Here is a 22,411-nt window from a genome sequence, read left to right as displayed (position 1 = left end):
TATTTTGGACTGGAGGTTTAAGGAAGTTTAAATAAATGACACTAGGATCACAAGAACAAGCGAGGTATTTGACAATCTGGGTAAAGATCATGAAGGCAGAAAGAAGAACAAATGCACAATCCTTTGGTAGTAAATGACCCTTGCATACTTGATTAGCTGAAAGAATTCCATTGCAGATTGATCATATTGAATGAGGAGGGGGTAATGATGCAAGACATGAGTGAAAGAGGTGGGTAGGAGCTAGATGGTATAGGACTTTGTATCCACTTTATGAACTGGCTGGTGGAATGGATCCATTTAAAACAAAGAGCTTTGATTACACTAAGTAACCACTTTGTGCAGGAATACAAAGCCTACAAAAGGATAATACAGCAGAGTGCTAAAGATTTTGTTACCATCCTCAGTTAAGGAACAGTACAAATCCAGGTAAAGCTTCTAAGAGCATCAAGGACAATAATGATGGAGAAGGTAGAGGTAATGTTGTTTAGCGACTAGTTGAAACAACTAATCTTGCAGTCAAGACCTCCATATAATAGAGCTGAAATTAGGAGAGAAGTTGGTAGATTGGGGGAAAGGATTATTGATTTTGTGATTTTTTTTCTAGGTTTGAGTGGCTTTTCTTTCCAGGGGACATTCAGTAAGTAGGATAAGATTGGTAGAGAGATTTCCCAATCAAAGTTGTTGAAATGACCTTTCTTATTCAGATGACTTAATTTTATAATTTACTTATATTTAATGTCCCAAATATCTTGTTATTGTACCTAGTTTTCAGGAATTCACTGATGTGGATTCAAAACATCCTCTTTTCTCCACTACTTTTTAAATTGCAATGTTTTCCATTATTAAACATTGGTTTTTGTTTTCCCCTGGAATGGCACTGAAGAAGAAAATCAATGACATATCTAGCCAGCCAGCTTGGATTGAATGGGCATTCAAATAGACTCCAAGGGCCAAGTGCAGATGGTGATTTATTGTGCATACAGCTTCTACAGAATGCCTTCATTTGAACATTGATGTATATACAATTACTCACCAGAATGCTACAGTTTTACAATTTAGTCAGAAATCTTTAGGGAGATTACAGTCACCAAAAAAATCTACAAATACAATTTCTCTCCATTTGGCAAATCTACAGACTCTCAGTGGTCTTCTTCATGAAGAAAAGACATTTTAAAAATGGTTTTCCCATTTTACCATATTTCTCACTATTGTCATTCTTACACAATTCCCATTTCAGAAGCAATTCAGATTTATTAAACCATATTCCTCTCCTGACATCAAAGGGGATGCAGTTGCTATAGGCAAATCATTTACTGTGGCTATTGTGGAACCTAAAATTGCAGTAGTTATCTATATATATCACAGGTTTGCTCATTGTAAAAATCATTTCGAGGCAATGTGTATGTGACACTGAAACAACCAATTGAAAGTTGAACATTTTAGATAAACCAGATACTTGACATTGCAAAGGCAAAAGAATAAAATTGAAGACACTTCTAAATAATTTTTTCTTATTGAAAACAACTCAAGTGAGCCCAGTTTGTCCTTTGATTTGAACTTAAATTGGAATTGTGAGAAGATTATTACATGTAGAAGAATAATTTCCAAAACTCATGCTTTTTCTCTCTGGATGAATACAGCCTAATTGCTTTGCTATTTGGGGAATGGCACTGTACTCAGACATGTTCAGGTTTGTATCCTATATGGCTGTATGGAGAATGGATTGTTCTGACTTACAGCTGGAATTAAATTGTGCTTTTCTTTAAACCAACACATATGAAGTCATACCAAAATGTATTCTCTTTAACATTTTAGCTAAATTTCAGTGTAAATATTAATTATTTTAATGAAGCAGTTCAGACTGTTCTTTATATGAACAATACACAGTCCCAATTAATAGAAGCTATAAATAAAAATAAGCTGTAATAGTATTGATAAAATCAACTCAGCAAATGAAAATGAGGAAGTTCAATAACAAATAATATACGGGAATGACATATTCTATCGAGTTGCTATATGAAGCAGCATGAATAATAGCCATCCAAGTTATTTATGTACTTTACAATACAATAAACAACTTGGATAGTAAGCTACTAAAAGGAATAAACAAACTTTACGGTGTTAAACTAAGTACTACCATCAAAATATATATAAGTGCATTTGATGCTAAATTATAATGAATTCTCTAATCTGGTTTTGGCAATAGTCATCATTGGCTGACTTTCCATTCCTTATTAAGGCTTTCTTCAACCTACATTTTCACTTATTTTTCTCAGGGAATTTATTTGCATTCGTTTGTGATTTTTTTTCATTTTTGTTGTTGTTTTGTTACTGTAACAAAATACCTAAGGCAGGTTACAAAGTAAAGAAGTTTATTTTGACTAGTGAATTTGAAAATGCAGATATGAGTCTGGGATCCTGATCTGGTCATGACCTTGTTGTTGGCAGAATCTCAAGATAGTATCAATAATCACATGACAGGAGACTGGAGACTGAAATGTATTTTGGTCTTTCTTACTCTTTCTACAAAGCCACCAGGATTTAACCACTATGGTATGGCTATACCATAATAATCAGTTCCAGTCACATTCTGATCACTTCATAGAGGTTCTACTTCTAAACACCATATTATGTTTAACTTTCCACCATCTTAATATCATTAACATAAGATTTTGCAGATTAATATCCTGTAAATGTTTAAGGGAGAAGGTAAAGGATGAATCATATTCAAACCATAGAATTCTTTACTCAACTGTCAGTATGGAGTACATATTTGAAAAGCTTATGGTGTATGTCTGTTGGTACAGGAAGAAACTTGGAGAGCATCATATATTTACTGAGCTTGACATAGTATTACAGCAGTAAAAAATGAAATCTATGAGCCCTATCCCCCATATAGAAAGACTAAACAGGAAGAAAAAGCATGAACTTCTGTGGAGAAGTTTAAAGGCAATTAGAAATAACTTACCAAATATAAAATTAACTAATAGTTCTTTTATTTTTAATTGGATTCATTCACTTATTATAATAGGACTTTTGCATATAGATTATTATAGTAATTATTGACTTAGCAATATCATGTCATTTGTTGAATAAATGAATAAATAGGTGAGTGTCTTCAATATTTGTGTGTGTGTGTGTCTATGTGCAGTAGATATTGCTTAATAGTTATAGTCCATTTTAAGAATTGGGTTAGGCACTAAATATATAATCATTAAACGCACCTCCATGATGAAATATGTTTTTATTTTGCACCAAAGACAGTATAATATTGTCATTATTTGCATTCTCAATCATTTCCTTTTATGAATTTGCCTAGTATTGCATTTAAGAACTAAAAGGAGATATCTGTTACACACCAGATAACATGTTAATTATGGAGTACAGTGGTGAATGAAATAAATGCAGACTTTGTCTATATCCAGTTAATAATCTATCTAGGGAAACACTGTAATCAGTGATATGGAGCTAACCAACATGGTGTAAGAAAATAACAGGGTAAACCTAAGGGTCTACTTAATGCATTCAAGGAAGAACTATCTAAAAAGTACCCTGAACTAAGCAGTATAAGAAAGTGACAAACTTGCAAAGAATGAAGAAACAAACATTTTGAAAGAATGAAGAACCAAACCAACCAGTCTCTTAGCTGTGAGAGAGTCCGAAGTGTTTCAGAAACTAAAGAAGCCAATCTGGTTATATTTCAGAAAGAGAGAATAAAAGTGCTATATGATGAAATCAGGGAGCTATGAAGAGACCAGACCTATGGCTATATAGACAATACTAAAGTTTTAATCTTTGTCTTAAGGATAGTGGGAAGATATTGATGGGTTTCTGCCAGGGATAAAAGTGAGTATGTACTTAAAAGTTTTATTTGGAAGTCGTTAGGCTACATGGATAAGATTCACAAAGCAAAAAGAAAAGTCAGCTGTAAAGTTATTACAAGACGTGAATGAAGTAAGAGTGAAGTTTATGTGAGATATATTTTGGAGATATACTTAACAGATTTTCTGTTTAGGGTTAGATTTGAGTCAAATGAAAGAAACATCAAGAATAAATCAAATTTGGGAATGGAAACGTGATGAAAACTGAGAAAAATAGGACTTTGAGAGCAAAATAGTAATTGTGTTTTAAACATTTGCATTTTTGAGGTATTCATGATAAGTATAAAATATGGACAAGTAGTTGCATTTGCTACCAGCAATGTAGCAATTTAAGAAGTTTCTAATATGAAAATAACCAAAAAGACTTCAATTGTTGTGATCTCATTCATTCATTCAAAAAACATTTGTTGATTTTTGGCATATGATAGGTATTATGCTAAGCACTAAGAATACAATGGCATAGTCATTGCTAATAAAGTTTATTGTACTCAAGTTGGGAGACCAAAAAAAAAAAACCCATAATGTTTAAAGTGCATTGTCTTAGGAGCAACAGGAGGAATATCCAACTCAAATAGGGGGATAGAAGAAAGATTAAAGGAAGGGTCCCTACAAGACATGACATCTAAGTTGAAAACCAAAATTCACCCAGGAAGAGAAAAAAAAAAAAGTAATGTTGTATTTATCTTTGTTAGAAAACATTACACCTATACTTGAACAAAGATAGTTCTAAAAATTTAAAACATTTTAGTGTTTCAGATTATAAAATGTTTTTGTTTATACAACATCATTTTTGAATATGTCTACAATATCAGAATTGTAGACACGGAAGAGCTATTAGAAATTACCTAGTATAGTTTTTACAAATGGAAAATTGGACTCAGAGAGAAGTTCCCTCCCCAAATTATCAATTCTGTATTTTTTGTTTCAACTTTCCAAAATATTTTGTTCACTCTCAGCATAGTGAATTACATACAGTTTGTGCCACGGATTACTAATTTACTCATCCAAATTGTTTATCTCTCATGAGAAATTATTTTATTCTTATATTGCATGCAGTACACTTATCTCTGATCAGTTATTATTTCTTCCTTATGTCACAATAAACACTGCAAGGCCATTCTTCAATAAGTGGTATCTGCCATTCAACAACCTGTGTAACATATTGGGGGATATTTAAAATGTAATGTAAAAGTATTGTTTACTTCCAATACCATTTAAATCATAGGCCCCCATTTTCATTCAATGGGTGTACCAGTGTTTTTGGATAAAAATGAAAAGAGGTGAATAATCAGAATTTGGTTATAATTCATTATCTCATAACCCTATTTTTCCACGGGTATTATCCTTTTCCAGACCCATTCTGATCCCTTGTATCATTGGTTTCCTACCTGAACTGCCACGATTATTTCTGGTATACCACACAGCTGCTCACAAGCCATATAAAATATAAAGTCAGTGGACATTAATCTTTTTTTCCCTCTCCTTGCAGTGCCAAATATACAACATAAGTAATCTGAAACTTTAGTAAAGAGCTAATTGTGACATAACAATAGTAGCAGTGCTTTCAAAATCAGAGGAAAAGACTGCATAGTATTAGTAAAAATTGCTATTTTATTACTTTAAAATACATAGAGTCAGGGACTGTCATGTAGTATGAGTTCATGCAATCTCTTTGGAGAATAACTGTGTTAATATCTGAATAAAACCAATGGAAAAACTATATATATTTCTCAGTAGAGCTTCATTAATAACCAATCTTTCATGTACGTAGTCATTAAAAAGGACAGATATATCTCCAAATTTTTATTGCATCTTATATATAACATATATTTGTATTTTTTGAAAATGTTCATCAGTTACAAATATTCTGTGAGATAACTTGAAAAACATTTATGTGGAAAGCAAATTGCAGTGTTATATAAAACAATATAGTAAAATATGAGAAACTGGCTATAAAATGCAGTGGAATTTAAACCGGGTAAATAAAATGTGGTAAATAAACATCTTTTAGTTTCTGCTTTAAGGAACATGTAAGAATTGGACTGTAAATTGAAGCCTGTAAAGCGCTTTTTTAAAGCTCATTTTAAATAGTTTAAGCTTTTCCTTTCCAAATGTTACTTTGGAAATTAAATTGTTTTATGAACCACTTTTACTAATAATAAATTTCTAACAAAGCCTGTTGAAATTTTAACAATTTCTAGACTTGTAAAACATTAATGAAGATTTAAAACAATTTTAGTTAACAGTGGATAATCTAATACTGCTTTTTAAAAATACCATTTAGAAAACTCTATTATATATTGTCTACAAGTTGCAAAATCACTCAAAAATATTCTACTCACCCTTGATCAATTTTTATACTTGTTTATCCCCTTTGAACTCCTGGATATGTCTGTCTGAACTGGAGTGAATCAAATGTTCACACTACTGAGTTGTTGAAAGACAGCATTCCCAATTGTTCTATTTTGTGTGTATTTGGTCTTTTGGCTGGTGGGCCTTTTGGACCTTTCACTACGTTAACAAGTTCTTGAGAGCGTGGGTAGCTGAAAAAAAAAAGGTGAAATGCAAATGGATTAGGACTGCTGCCCCAGAATCATCTGGAAGTAAGACTCCATGAAAAGTAAAGGTTAATTTTATCTACTAAAACCACAAAGATAATCAAGAGTTGGAGCTCTACAGTTGGAGGATTTGGTTTTAAGGTTACTCTTGGGATTGTTTTAAAATAGAATTTATGATTGGTTTGAATGTGAATTCACCAAGTGTAGTGACTGTATTATGGAAAGCATGCAGAGGAACCTCTTGGGATTTTTTATTCTAGTACTGATTATGGTCTTAAACCTAACTATGCAGAGTTGCCTGAAATTTGATTAAGGTAAAAATTTTAAAATGTATTTTCCTATCTGCATTATATGCAAGTTTAGGAAATCCTCACATGAATTGGCGTGATTTATTCTGCTTTAATCTCTAGGGGGTTCAATTTCCCTATTAATAAGAATATCTACTCTGATTTTTATACTCAGGAGTAAACACAGAGACTGTCAGTCATGCTAAAGAGCATGTTTGGAATCTCAAATTTCCCAATAATTCTTAGTTACAAACATTTTCTGAATTTGTTTTAGAATTTGCAAATTTGATCTATTTTGAAAGTCTAGTTCAAAATCATTGCTCCTTCCTAGTCTTTCTTTAGCACCTTACACTTCTGCATATATTACTCACTGCCTTCTCTGAATACTTACAAATTTTACTGTCTGACTTTCACAACTTGCAGTTGAGTATTTAATGGCTTAAGTATTAGTCATAACACTTGTCTCCCATTTGTCAGTTTCTTAGTGACAGTAACTACTATTAGTTGTGTTCATATAGAAGTCTCTTGAATTCCTTATAATACTTGATACAGAGTAGTATTTAGTAGATGCCCAAGAATATTGGATTTTTGAAGTCCATTTTGGTGTATACATAAGTTACATTTAAATTCCTGCCATCTCTCCGTTGCCTATACCTCAATTAGCTCCATTCCTTACTATATCATTTTTTATAAGGCAGGAGGAAATTTTTGCCACCGATACTGAACTCTAGTTTGGCTTATCTGCTGGTGGCAGGCTTTCCTGTAGGGTATTGTGAGCATTTACAAAGCTAATATTGCTAATCTGTTACAGAGACATCTTGCACTTTTGAGCTGATTTATTTTCATGGGGCTGCAGCATTCTCTGGGTTTTTGTGGAAACTCAGAATTTGACTTTTGCAACCATCACTGACCAGGTAGCAATTGTATAGGACCACAAATGATGACATGTTTATAAGTGAGGATCCACAACTGAAAGGTCAACGTATTCCTGTGGTGAGGTGACACTTTTAGGCAAGTGTGTGTGTGTGTGTGTGTGTGTGTGTGTGTGTGTGTGTGTCTGAAAGACAGAAGAGAAAGAGAGAGCTCTAGCAATCTCAGTTTAACTTATAAGTTCTCATAGATTTCATGCTGCCTGAAATCCAATGCTTTTAAGTAATATTTTAATATAGCACGTAATAACTTTCTTTGAGGTAAGTCATAAAAATATTTGACTTCCTTCCTCCATTCAGGACTGTCAGGAATCTCCTTCTGCCTGCCAAAAGAATGTTTTTGATCTGACGTGCTAAAATTTTAAAAACTTGAGTGGAATCTTATGTGGTTACTGCACAGCCATTCCTGCCAAGAGAACGACTGAAGAAGAGTCAGGGGTAATATTTAAGGGTAGCAAGAGGTAGCCGTATCCTGCTTTTGTGTGTTTTCTGCTGTTTCAGCCTCATGATTCCTCTCCCAGAAAAGAACAGGTGTGCCTGACAGCAGGTGTGTTTGTTCTACTTTTGCTATGGCAGCTGTCACTCCCCAGGTAACTCCCTTTTCCAGGTGGTGAATTCTTACAACCCATCGTCTTCTTTCCTGGCCACCAATACTTAAAAAAAAAAAAGGGTTTGGCTGTCAACCCTCTTGTTGGATCTTAGATTCTGGTGAAATGTCATTGTCATTTTTTTTGCTCTCATGTTTTTAGGTTTTTTAATGGAATGTAGGTCTGGATTGCATTTACAATTCCAGAAAACTTAATGTTTTCATTTTAAATGCCTCTGTAAGCCAGCAGCCCTCTTTGATTTGAATAGAGTTTTGAAGCTTTTTTTCTGATGACAGCTTTGGGGTTCTCTATTTTTGCATTTTCCAGTAGATCTTGGGGTTCATCCTTTGTCAAGACACCTGCTGCTGGGACTGCCAGTCACCACATGCTTGGCTTTCATCTGCCCTTGTTTCTATTCATAGCATACGCTTCTCATAATTCTAAAGGCCTGTTTGATGCCCCGTATTGTTTAATATCGACATGATTAAAGCAGCTGAGAGAATTAGCACATGTCCTAAGTCTAAGGAAAAATCCAGTCTAAAAGAAACTCTATCTTGGGCCCAAACAATTTTTAATAAGCTCTGCTGCTCAATCTTAGCAATTCTTTTTTTGGACTCCCTGGAGCTTTTCGTAGATATTTGAGAGTTATCTTTAAGAGGATTTTTTCAGGCTTATGTTTTGACTCTCAATATAACATTTACTGAACCCCAAACAGTCTACAATGTGCTTATAGAGGACCTATGATAAGGTACAAAAGAGACAAGCATACTACTTTAGCACTTGAGGAATCAAATGATTTGGAAATTAAGATATAGTGAGAGTGATAAAGTTCATAAATACAAAATACTTAGATGAATTTTGAAGACATCAGATGAGTTTGTGCAATAGGGAACCAATCAAATGGATACTTAAAGGGACATTAAAAAGAAGTCATGATCACAGTGGAAAGAAAGTAAACATTCTTGAATGAGAACCTCAGAGAAACGAATGGTGTGATAAAAACCCCTCAGGGGGTTTTTATCATGAGAGTTCTCAGTGACTTCAGAAACAGCACAGAAACAATTTTGTTTTGTGATGGTCTTATAGAAATAATAAATACTGCTACTATTTATTTAATTTTTACACCATGTCAACATAAAAATAATGGAAGCATAGGAAGCTGTAAAACAATACAGCCTGAAATGTCAAGTATATGACTGAGTTGCATTCCGACTAGTGAGGTTGGTGAAATGTGTGCCTATTAAAAATTAAAATGCCAAATCCATGCCCGAAAAGTAAGTGGATAGGTAGAAATTTCAGTGGATTATTTGAGAAACTCACATCATCATCACATCAACACATGCTTAACCTATATTTGACAGTGTAAATCCTGACCTAAGAGCCTTTTAGAGCACCAAGTAATTTGCCTGAGGTACCTTACTTGCAGGTGAATTCTCTAGTGGCAGTTAACGGAATTTATGCCAGAGGCTTATTTTTATGCAGACATAATCCCTAGCAGAATTTTCCCAGTCTCTCTTGACAGAACTGAAAATGTATATAGGTCCAGTGTAGACAACACCAGGAATCAGTTAATAGTCAACAAATACTTCCCATGTCTTAACCATGTGCTTAGCACCTAGTTAGAAAAGGGACAATAAGAGACCAAAACAATGCCCTCAGGTATTTTACAAGTCTGACATACTTAAAGTAACTAAAATATTGATGAAGCTATATTTGATCAAATGCCGTACTGGCAGGAGAGTATTTCACAGTGTTATAAAAAGGAAAGATCAATTAGAGCAATAGACTGGGAAGTCTTCATAAAAGAATCAGAACTTGTTCTATAACTTGAAAGACAAGTGGACTTTAAAGAAGTAGGTTGAAAAGGGAAATCTATTCAAATTGAGAAAAAGCCAGAGGAAGAAAAAGAAGAAGACTAGTGGTTTTTTTTAGAACAAAAGGAGACAATCTTGATTGATATGAAAGACATATTTGAGATCAATAGAAAATAAGTTAGGTAAGGCCAGATTATCAAAAGTTCTTGAACACCAGCTCACATAATTTCAATTTTTAAAATATTACGAAGCAGGAGACATTTGCTAGATACAAGGTAGGAGGATAGTATGATCATTGGAGAGGCCCTTAAGAAGATTAGCATGATATACATGTACCACAGAGATTGAAAACAAACACATACTTAGCTCTGGGATAAGGACATATTTTACTTCAATCTCGCCTTTGAAATTCATGAAGGTTATTGCCAACAAAATCCAAAATCCATTGTCAGAGTCAAGTTTAAAGCTGAAGGACATATATACTTGACAGAGAAGAGAGGTGGTCTGTCTCTGTCTCTGTCTCTCTCTCTGTCTTTCTCAATTTAATGTGCAAAAATATTCTATAAGTAATTTCTGTTTCCTTTTACTTACCAAGCTCCCCAGTTTTTTTCCTTCTAAAACAATGAAATGTTCTGGCAATTTCTACTGTATAAAAAGTAGGACACATGAGAAAGAAGGATCATTTTATTTTTTGGATAAAACATATATATGAATAAAATAAAAACATATAAACTGAAATAATTTAGATAATTTAACCCTCAGGATGCAGTTGAAAACAATAGAAAAACAGCTTGCATTTCAAATAGGAATAGAGACGAAGCAGAGAACTCAAGATATAAACCAAGTTTCACTTCAATTATATGTAAAAATTAAGTTATTTCAGTTTTGACTCATGTTATTTCCCTGTAAAATTTTGGAAGTATAAATCTGGTGATATGTAATCATTAAGGAAAATTAATTGCTAGATTTGAGAGAAGGAAGTATTTTTTTCTTTTAAAAGCATTGGACATTAAGACGTAGGAAAGCTATTTCTCCAATGAAAACTTTTCAAATATAATTTTTATCAAGAACTATTTAATTAAATTACTAATTGTATAAGGAAAAAGAAAATTCAAGTATATTTTTACTTGTTTTTGTTCTCATCAATAATTTTCCTACAGCGTGATTTATTTTCTTTTTTATATATATTTTTTATTTAAAGAAAAGGAAACAAAAAATACATGGAGATAAAAAAAGGGTAGAAATAATACAAACTTACAGAAAAACAAACGGTAAGAAATTGCTGGTTGATAAGTTACACATTGTCATCTTAGAAATAGCTGTTCATGTTATAGAATTAAAGTATTTAGAATGACATTCAAAAAGTGACACTGCAAACCGTTCTGCTCTATGAGCGAACAAAAGCTCAGTAATATGGTTATCAGTCCTACACATTTGTTTTGCATCTCAAAGAGGGTAAGATTAAACATATCAAAACAGAACAAAGCAGTTAAAAAAACAATTTAAAGAAATACAGATTTCGAAGCAAGTCCACTAGAGATCTTCATTGTCTATCTAACTGTCTCTAGTTTCTTACAAATAGTTGTCCCCATCTTCACCCACTTTATATACTTATTGCATATTATAGAACTAATCAAATCATTGGAGGCTTTTTAGGTCCTCAAGTTCCAAATTAGAGAAGACAATAGTAACTACCATCGCATCTCTCATTCTCTTTGTGATAGCTGTCCCCATCTCTACATATGCTGAAATTGAACTCAAGAAACCAGTCCAATGTCATACTAATCAGCGAACCCTAGTATTGCTAGAATTTATATCATAATGCTACAAAATTAGCCTCGGGTTTCTTAGCGTCTCTTCCTCAGTGTATCTGTTTATTACATCTTGCATTATATAATCTGTTCCCGTAAATAATTAAAAAAAATGTGTGAATTTCTACATATATATCTATCCTCTCTGTATTATAGGGAATACCAAGACATAGCAAGACAGCAAAACAATTTCCTAGAAAAACATGCAATGGATAAGACATATAAGACCACAATATAGATGATCTTCTGTAGTTACTATGTTTTCTCTTGTTATTTTCAATAGATTTGACCACAACACTGGCATATTATAGTTAAATATAGTATCACCTATTTTTATAAAAACTTAACTTTGACAGCATTGTAGGATTTGAGAGCTGTTACTAATTAATACCAGTATGAATATCCTTTACATCTTATCATCCTCAGAGTAGTTGTGTCTACTTTTAGGGTTGATACTAACAAGCATACCAATTTCAAATAAAATCAGCCAAGGCCAACCCATAGTTTTATGATTCAGATTCAATTAAGATAATCATAGTAAGACAATGTAAGTATTGCAGGATTTCAGTTTAAGTTAATAGGAAAGTAAGGATAGTTACCATGGTATAACCTGCTATTTTTGGGTCAAGATGTCTGTGCCCTCAAATCTGACATGAGTGGACAGACCAGTACAAATTAAATTCAAACTAAATATGGCAATAAGACTACTGTGTCTTTTAAATCCTTATACACCATTAACAATGACCTCTGCCTTTTTTTTTATAGAGTTTCAGAGCTGTCTATACTGAAGACTATAGCTTACAGTCTCTGCCTCATGTCTGCTACTCCACTTTTCTGCTATAATTTGTCCACCTTATTCCCTCTTTCCATTGTCGGCCCCGTTTACTAAGGCCTCTCTGCGACTGTTGCTGGAATCCTGGAATCTCTTCCTCTCTTTCTCTGTAATGTCCTTCAGCACTCTCTGTAGGGTTGGATTGGTGGCCACGAACTCCCACAGTTCCTCCTTGTCTTGAAAGTATCTTATTTCTCCATTAATTTTGAGAGAGAGTTTTGACGGGTACATGAGCTTCGGTTGCATATTATTTTCTTTCAGGACTTGGAATATTTCTCCCCACTCCCTTCTTGACTTAAGAGATTGTGTTGATAAGTCTGCTGTTATTTTGATAGTTTTCCCGTTGTAGGCAATCTGCATCTTTTCTCTGACTGTATGTTTGAACCACTATAGAACTTTGAAGAAGAGGGTCCCTTAGTGTTAGAGCACAATTGCTGCATGAAGCCCTGGGTTTCACTCTCCAAAAGGACAAAAACAAACAAAATGAAACAATAAAAAACATAACAAAAGCCGCTTCCCAGATAGCACCCACAATTAATCCAGAGCTCCTCACAGGTTTTTAGTAGGTAAGTAGTGTTGAAAAGCATTTTATTTATTAACACTGACACCTTTACTTCTGTCCTTATCTAGTTCCTGCCAGCATAACATTCTTACAGGGGAATATATACTTTAACTACAGAAAAATGGAATGTTTGACTGATTGCACTTGAGGTCAGGTTCTTGGTTTATTAATTTTTGTGTCACTCACTGTGCATTGGCCAGTAAAGGTTTTAAAAAAATCAATACTAAAATGCAAGTGATAACTAGGATTGGAAATAATACTTATGACATGCGAATTTTTATGTAATAGGTAAAGGGAAGGAAGAATCTAGATTATGGGACATGGCAGTTGATGCTGAAGCAGGAGAGATTTAGATGGGCCCTCTGAACATAAATTGCCAGTTTGAACTGGGCTTATTGGTAGATCTTTTATTTATTCACACTGTAACTTGAAGTGAGTTACTTTTTAATGACTGTCTCTTGATATCTTTGTAGAATAAGGAAAATGCAAATACATGTGTCTTGTAGGGTTGAGGTGACATTCAACTGAAATTAATAGCTGAATGTTCATTTGTCAGTATTTTAAAAGTAAAATATAGTAGATAGATGGAAAAATTTATTATAATTCAAGAATTAATATTTTGGACAAGTTGAAATTCTTAAAAAGAATGATCAGTGGGGCACGGCAAGTGTTTTTGACTGTCAAATTCTGTGACTGTGTAAATGATAGAATGTCTTTGGAAAGCTATTCCCACAAACATTGCATTATTTACAAACCAAAAGTGGCTTATGTTTTGTGGAACATTGCACAATTTTGGCAGATTTCAATTATTACAACTGAGATAATCATAGAGAAGGAACTTGATACGAATTCACCTTTTAGGTCCAGCATTAGTTTGGTTTATGAACTCAGAATACATGGGCACACATGCATTTGCATTTTTCATTTATCAAAGATAAAGAGTCATGGTTTTTTCATTCGTTGAAATTAACACTTAAACACATTTAATTTAATATATACTGTGTGTGGCAATATTTTGATCTGGGAAAACAGCAGTGAAAAGAAATAGAAAAGAAATACCCATATACCCATCCTCATGAAACATATTGTGGTACAACATGGAGTGTAATGTAAGTCCGGGTATATTGAATTAGTTTTAAAAACAAACAATGCCTGATAGAGATGCAGAGTACTGGAAAGTGTAGATTTTCCTATTTAAAAGATTTACCACAGACACTTAGCACATGTGACTTTTATTTATTTTTCAGAAGTATCTTGTGTAGCACATAGTACAGCAGTGTCCTTTTAAGGAAACGGAAACTGAAGCTCAGAGAGTCTAGACAACTTGGATCAGCTGACCTAGTTATGCAATGGAGAAAGTATTGGAACACTGACTAGACTGAGATCAAATTTCTTGTTCTTTCTGCCCCATGTGTCCAGCACCTAGGGGACTCAATGTATGCTTCCACATTGTTATACAAAATTTAAGAGTGTTGCACTTCATCAGATATTTAAATCTGGCATCTCATATACCCTATGTATCCCACAGACATATATTTTACATAGTAATGTTTTAAAATTTGAATTATTTATCAGCATCTAAGTGATTTCACATAAAATTGTTGATGTCCATTTATCTCAAAGCATAGCAAATTTTAATAGCCATAGGGCACATATCACATGTCAATAACCAAATGAAACAGTATTAACACTTCAATTAAATAGGACATTATTTCCTGATCCCCATTGTGTCATATCTGACCCATTTCACTCCTTTTTATTACTTACATGACTCACCTAAGAATATGAATTTGTAAAAATGCCCTTTTAATTCTAGTTTCAGTGCTGAAAATTCAGCTTCAGTTGTAGGTTGTAACTATTATTTTTGTAGCCTTAGCTCTATTTGAATCATTTTTCTTCACTTGTTCTTTTTATTTTTCTGGTTCAATTACCTTATAAATGATAACCAAAACTCCACACTAGCTCTTTTTTTCCATTTAAAAATATGACCCTTGGCAATACACACAAACAGACATATTTTTTGAGTCTTTATGCAGGGGAAAAGTAAAGCATGCTGAACATGTTGAAAGTCTCGTGTGTGCATATAAAACATAAAAAGTGTAATTAACAAGTAATTCATAATAGCAGTTATATTTTGCCAATATGGAATCATGTTAGCTAGTTTAGAGGTCCAAGTTTTAGTTAAGTCTATAATTCACCATAGCTTTAAAATCCAAGCAATTTATGAACCTAATATAGATTAGAAGAGAAAATCCTCTCATAATACTGAAAGGATGTAGGAAATGTTTACTCATGAAAGTCATTCAAAGTATAATTATTCTTAAGCACATTATTAAAATATATTTCTATAATATGAAAGTTTTTATTAGTATTTTATGATATGCTAAATTCTTTTTGCATATAACTTTTACAGAGTTTATTTTATTGCAATAAACAATAGAATCCCTGTTAATTCCTGTGAATTATGGTTGTTTAATAGTATAAGTTGTTTTGTTAGCTCACAAGCCCAATTATCTGTTCTTGTAGTTGCCCTCAAACTATCCTGAGGCACAGTGGCCTCTATGACCCGGATATCTAGCTTTCTCGATGATTCATACCCGGTTGTTACTGTTTGATTTCACGCAGGTGGAGTAAGAGCCCACTTGCGTAATGCACCATGACATGCACTTCCTTGTCCTAGACACAAAGACGTCCCTGAACAGCCTGTAACAGTATTTTTTTTTTTATAATCTCTAGCTTTGAAGAGCCATTTCTTTAGGTTGTTACTATTCTCTACTCAAAAAAATACTTGGAATGTTTCACATATAAACAGTACTGACATCTCTTTTTTACTGCTTTGCATACCAAAATGTCATGGTCCCTGAGGAGACAGGACAAAAAACAGGGAACTCTAAAAGAGAGAGAGAGAAATTTGGTGTAATGATTAGGCTTTGGTCAGGAAGCCAATGCCTGCAATGAAGCTCTGTGGTGAAAACCATGGACCCATACACAATTGATTGGGAACAGAGAGTTAGGAATAAAAGAAAGGGATAGTAAACTGGGAAATTATAATTGAAAGAAGTTGAAAGTTAAGCTATTGTCTACGGCCATACCACCCTGAACGCGCCCGATCTCGTCTGATCTCGGAAGCTAAGCAGGGTCGGGCCTGGTTAGTACTTGGATGGGAGACCGCCTGGGAATACCGGGTGCTGTAGGCTTAAAAAAAAAAAAATCTTAAATAAAAAAATTAAAAAAAAAAAAAAAGAAAGAAAGTTAAGCTACTTCCTGCTACTTCTGCCCTAAGATTAATCCCTGTGCTTTTACTCATAAATTGAAACAAAAAAGCTTCAATTTTTAGTACACATATGTGAGGAATGAGGCATGAGAACTGAAAGACTGGTTGATATGGAAATGTGAAATAAAGATACTAGTGAATTTTCAAATTGTAGAGGAGGGACAGTTGAAGAGAAGAAGTCGATTGAAAAATGAAGGAAATGGAAAGAAATATAAATAATGGAAGAATATTAATTTCCTTATTTATTTTTTGAATTGAATATTCCCCATTCTTTTCCAACTGCACTCAGAGATTAGGAAATGTACTGTTATCTCTATTTTACTATATTGTATTAGTTTCCTTTTGCATTGCAAGGAAATTATCATAAAGTTAGTGGTTTAGGACAGTAAAAATTTGTTATTTTACAGTTCCGCAAGTCTGAAATTTAAAATGAATCTCATTAGTATACATTCAAAATGTCAACAAGATTTTATTCCTTTCTCAAGGTTCTGAGAATCTATTTTCGTTTTCCAAAACTGCCTGTATTCCTTGATTCATACATGACCTGTCATTCATCTTCAAACCTAGTATTTTGCATTTCTTTTTCTTTCTTCTGACAATGTATCTCTTTTAACTCTGTTTCTGTTTCATTTTCCAATTTTTAGGGCCCTTGTGATTACTGTAGTGCATTTTGATAATCTAGAATAGTCTCTTTGTTGTTAGATCAGCTGATTAGTAAGCAATTCTAAATGAGTTCTTGTGGCACAATAGCTTCTATGCCCAATTTGATTTCGCTTTGCCATGTAACCTAACATTCACAGAAATTCAAGGACAATTCTGGGGGCTATCATGGTGCCTACAACAAATATAATAAACATGAATTTTACGATTAAGACATTGTGTTTGTCATAGTGATGCAAATGGCTTGACATCTTTTAATCTCTAAAAAATCATTCAGATTTATAAATTTTATTTAGCTACGTATGTAATAGACAAACATTAAAGACGGTTTATGGTTTGTGTTTACATGTTTCCCCAAAACCTCATACAGCCATGAAGGCAGGTTTCTAGAGTTTGCGACTGACTCATGGTCCAATGGTGGAATTATGGGTGTGAGTGCTACACCTCCCCTAAGAGAGGTACCCTGCATACAATAGAAGGAAGGGAAAGAGGCTTATTCTCTTGCTCCTCTGTTTTCATTCTTTCTGCTTTTGCTGTCTTCTGGTAATCATGATTATTTTTCTCTCTGCCATATCACACTGCGCCTTGGAGCCAAGTATGGACTGAATTCTCCACAAACTGTGAGCTAAATAAACAGTTCCTTCCTTTATTTTGAGTATCAGGTATTCTATCTCAACAGTGAAAGTGAAGTAACCAACACAGACAGTGATGAAAAATGTTCTAAAGTGAAGCAAAATTGTACCATGATATTTTCAATAAATGGAGCTACAGGGATTCATTCATTAAAGAAATATTTATTGGAGTAACTATTTGGAATTGTACAAAGCATATATATAAAAATTCTATAAAAGTTTTAGATTGCTATTATTTCTGAATTTGAAAAGTAAATAGACAAAACTAATAATACAAAAGATTTACATAATATACTTATGAAGCTTGACCTAATATTTTTACAAAGTCATAGAACTATGTTTTATAATGCAAAAAAATACACATTCATATTTTGCATTCCTGAACCTATTTCAAAATTTGACCATGTATTTAAGGAAAACTTAAATAAATCCTCAAGTGGAGAACTAACATGCCACATTCTATGATAAGAATTCAATAAAGCTAGAAATTAAAAAATTAATGTGATTAAATGTGAACTGAAAAAATTTGAAACAGTAATTTCTGAAAATAAATCTTGGATCAAATATGAAATAACAATTTTTAAAATGTGAGGTTATGCTTTTTAAAAATATAATTATGTTTTTAAAACCATTCACAAAGTAAAATTAATAATAATTCATGTCTAAAGGAATATTTAAAGTCATTCAATTCAGTAAAGAAAATTTTATGTCATTATTAATTGTGAAATTAAAATGTGGAATTCCCAATGCCAAAACGTGGCCTGTGAAAATGGGTACAGAGGAGAAAAAAATTTTTTCACATTGAAACATACACTGATAGATTTTATAAACTCTAAGGGCAAAGAGAAAAATATTTGATCTCTTGGCAGACAAATTAAGTTATCTACGAGCAAAAATAATTAAACAGTTATTGGTTTTCCAGCTTACATGATGGAAGCTAAAAATAATAGAAGAGCATCTGGAAATTTCTAAGTGAAAAGGACTGCAAAACACAAACATCTTATTCCTCAATCAGGATATCATTTACCCATTTGGGATAGAAATTGGCTTCAAGATATACAATAATTCATTAAGTGCATCACTGTCATATACAGGTGAAAATCTATTTGGTAGTAACTCAAACCAAACAATAAATGAATGAAAACTACAGACCTGAAAATGTGAGAAGAAATAATGGACTTCTATCTTTGGAAAAGTAACTAAATCTAAACAGAAAAATAGATTGCCTGTGATGAAACAAGAAGAATTCTTTAAACAGAAAAGGATATTTTATAAAGTAAATACAATTATATTGTAAAACAAATTTGTCCATCAGAAATACATAAGGCTTATCCTTGTCCTTGGTTTAGTTTTCCATGGTTTAATTTGTGTATGCAAAGCCAAAAGTTGGTCTGTGAAACACTATTTGCCCCCAAAGTGCAGGAACAGTGATATTGGTGATTTGAATATAGCAAAAAGAAACTGTGACCATGGTCTAAATCTATTACTGGAAAATTTGACAAGCCATTTATAAGTCTCAAACTGCGTATAATTCCAAATAATGTTATTATTTAGATGTTATTATTTAAATGTCACTCTATCACTTTCTATGCTTCCTGGGACATAAATCATCCATTAGTCCAGTGTGTTCATTTCGTTTGTGGTACTCACACATTAGTCACTTAGTATCCTTCTTGGTTATTGTAACTTATATCTTGCACAATGCTTGTGTTCAAATAAGATTTATTTTACTTAATGTGATCCCAAAAGCCCAAGATTCATGATGATGGCAATTTGGGTATCTATACCCATTAAGGGAAAAGTAAATTTAATTTTTATTAAAATATATCATTGTATCTTATTTCATTATTAGTCATGACTTTTTTGCTGTGTTTAATTTATAAATAAACTTTATTATATATACATATGTGTATAAAAAAGCATAGTATGTGTAGTGCCTTATTCTGTTCAATGTTTTGGACATTCGTTGGAGGACTTAGAATATATCCTTCACAGATAAGGAGAGACCACTGTCATATATGTAACTTTAAATATTTATAGTAGTCATATTTGAAAAACTAAAAAAAATCATAGGTGAAATTAGTTAGATCTTTTACTTAAATATAGAAAACATCACTTCAATATGTAGTCAATATAAAAATCATTAATGAGGTATTTTACATTTCATTTTCACACTGTCTTAGAAAACCCACATACAATTTGTACTTGCCACACATTTCAATTTAGTTATTGAATGTTTACCTACTTTATAGTCATATGTCATGAGTGCATATTATATTGTATAGCAAAAGTCTATTAATAAATTCTAAACCATGTCACCAAAGTACAAGACATGTCGGTGAGGAGGAGGTGAAGTTGCAAGATCCTGAAGATCTCACGGGATTAGCGAGAGAAGTGAAAAGTATAATGAATGCGATACTGTAAAGTTAATAATAATGTAAAAAGGAAACATCTTGGATGTGGAGTAGTAAGGCAGTAGTCTATTAATTAGTGACACATTGCAGCATAGAATGTTTCCAGATATCAAAATAGTGAGTTAGAAGCATATTCTATCCCAAAGGAATGACTGTGATATATTACCGTACAAACCTAAAGAGTGTAGTGCAATGCATGAAATACTTCATATTCATAGAAAATACGAGAAGTCTTCTTTATATATTTTTATATTTCTAGATTCTTATGGACCTATGGAAAAATATAAAAAGATACTCTTGTTTCATGACTAAATTGGAACAGGCCGAAATGGACTTATCCATTAATTTTGATTTTTTGATCATTAATGAAATAAATATATAATAATATACAGTAAAACATACAGTAAATCCATATGCTTTGGATAGGTATAACGAAGAATTTTTAGTAGTTTCTAAAGTAGGTAATATAAATAAGAGTGATAAATACCGACAAATAGCAGTGGGTATGAATGTGTGAAAAAGATTTGAGCTCTCCTGGCAGAGTCAGGCAAAGTTTGAGGAAAAAAACCCCATGATTCAGTCATTAATAAAATGGAGTGGAATGAAGGGAAAATAGAAATGATGCTTTGGTTTTTCTTTTATAAATCTCATTATATGGAAGGCCTTCTGAAGCCAAGTGAAAAACTCAGAATACATGTAAGAAAAAACTAATAGATTTGACATCATAAAAATTGAATACCTTCTAAACAACAGTAAGGGAACATGTGCAGAATATTTGATGCATTCAAAACTGTATGTAAACAATGAAAACATTTCATATAAAAAGGAAAAAACTATCTGTTTTTCACATTTTAATTTAGGAAAGTGAAAGCAGTGATAATATCCCCTACTAATAAGGTTATAAGGAAGCTGGCTTCTGTGTATATTGTTGGGGGGCATCCAAATTAGAACAACTTTTGTAACATCATTTGTGAAAATCTAAGGAAACTCAAAATAGTTTGGACTCTGTGTACCCAGTAATCATAATTTGAAGAATTTATCTTATAAAACAATAGCAAGACTATAGAAAGATACGTGTGAAAGAATGGCCATTCAGCACTGTATTGCTGATCAAAGTAAATAGTTGGAAATGATGAAAATATATGCATTTGGCTCACTAAATTATGGTAACCTTGCACAATGGCATTTCTTGTAAATATTTAAAAGAAAAAAGTATATCTACGTATCCTACCATGGAGAACCATCTATCACAGAGAACTGAGAATGAATTTCAGAACAATATGCATAATATAAACCCAGTTTTATAAAATGAAAAACTGTGTTTATATGTCTATGAATATATATGTTTTCTGCACTATTCAAATACAAACAACAGGAATGTAATAAAATTTCAGTCAGCATTATGCTTTAAGAATAAAAATTTTTGTTAATCCGTATATTCATTGATTTAGAGTCAACAATATTTTTATTTCTTTAATTTTTGAAAATCTTCCCACAATTGATCCTTTTCGATTTGTGTGGTATCTAGAAACATTTTTGAATCTTCATTGTTGGACTTGAATGATTTATGTTCAGTATTTAGAATATCTGTTCTTTTTGTCTACCTCTCATATTTCTTTTCTCATTTGGCTTACTGGTAACCATTATCTTGATATGTGATTATCATTGTTTTACTTTTCTTTAGAGATTTTCCACATACATATTTAGCCTTAAACAATGTATTGTTTAGATTTGCATATTTGCAATTTTTTAGTAAATACAATTATGCATATTTTTCTGAAAAATGCTGTTTGGGTAATTCACCTTTATCAATATGTGTAGATAATTCATTTATTTTCAAGGTTATACAATATTATAATGTATGATATGCAGTAATATAATTATTGTATAATTTTTGAAGAATAAAACAGCATTAGATAAATGGTAATACCATGCATATCATAAACTATCAAGGATTACATAAACCTTATTATTTCTTGCCTCAGTCTAGCAGTTGAAGAAACAGAAAAACCAAAGATCTACCATAAGGCATTCAATAATTTTATAATAAAAAATCCAAACAGAAGATTGAGAAAGTATACAAAAGAACCAGATATCTTCTAGTTACAAGCCACTGAGAAGAAATAATTTTAAGGAATCTTGAAAGAATGGAGTGAACCTTCAAGATGCA

At 32.5% G+C, this 22,411-nt stretch overlaps 1 protein-coding gene and 1 non-coding gene across 9 annotated transcripts in view; both read left to right on the top strand.

Moving 5' to 3' along the window:
• Tenm1 (teneurin transmembrane protein 1) overlaps positions 1–22,411 on the top strand; it is a 757,085-nt gene that overhangs the window by 250,567 nt on the left and 484,107 nt on the right. The window lies entirely within an intron of this gene.
• LOC134475533 (5S ribosomal RNA) lies at positions 16,340–16,458 on the top strand. Its single transcript, XR_010046706.1, has one exon. It is a non-coding gene; the product is annotated as a 5S ribosomal RNA (ribosomal RNA).

The sequence above is a fragment of the Cavia porcellus genome, unplaced genomic scaffold (genome assembly GCF_034190915.1).
Source record: "Cavia porcellus strain 051 isolate PalLab524CR breed Dunkin Hartley unplaced genomic scaffold, mCavPor4.1 scaffold_3, whole genome shotgun sequence".
NCBI lineage: Eukaryota > Metazoa > Chordata > Mammalia > Rodentia > Caviidae > Cavia > Cavia porcellus.
This window is presented reverse-complemented; position numbering and strand designations above follow the sequence as displayed.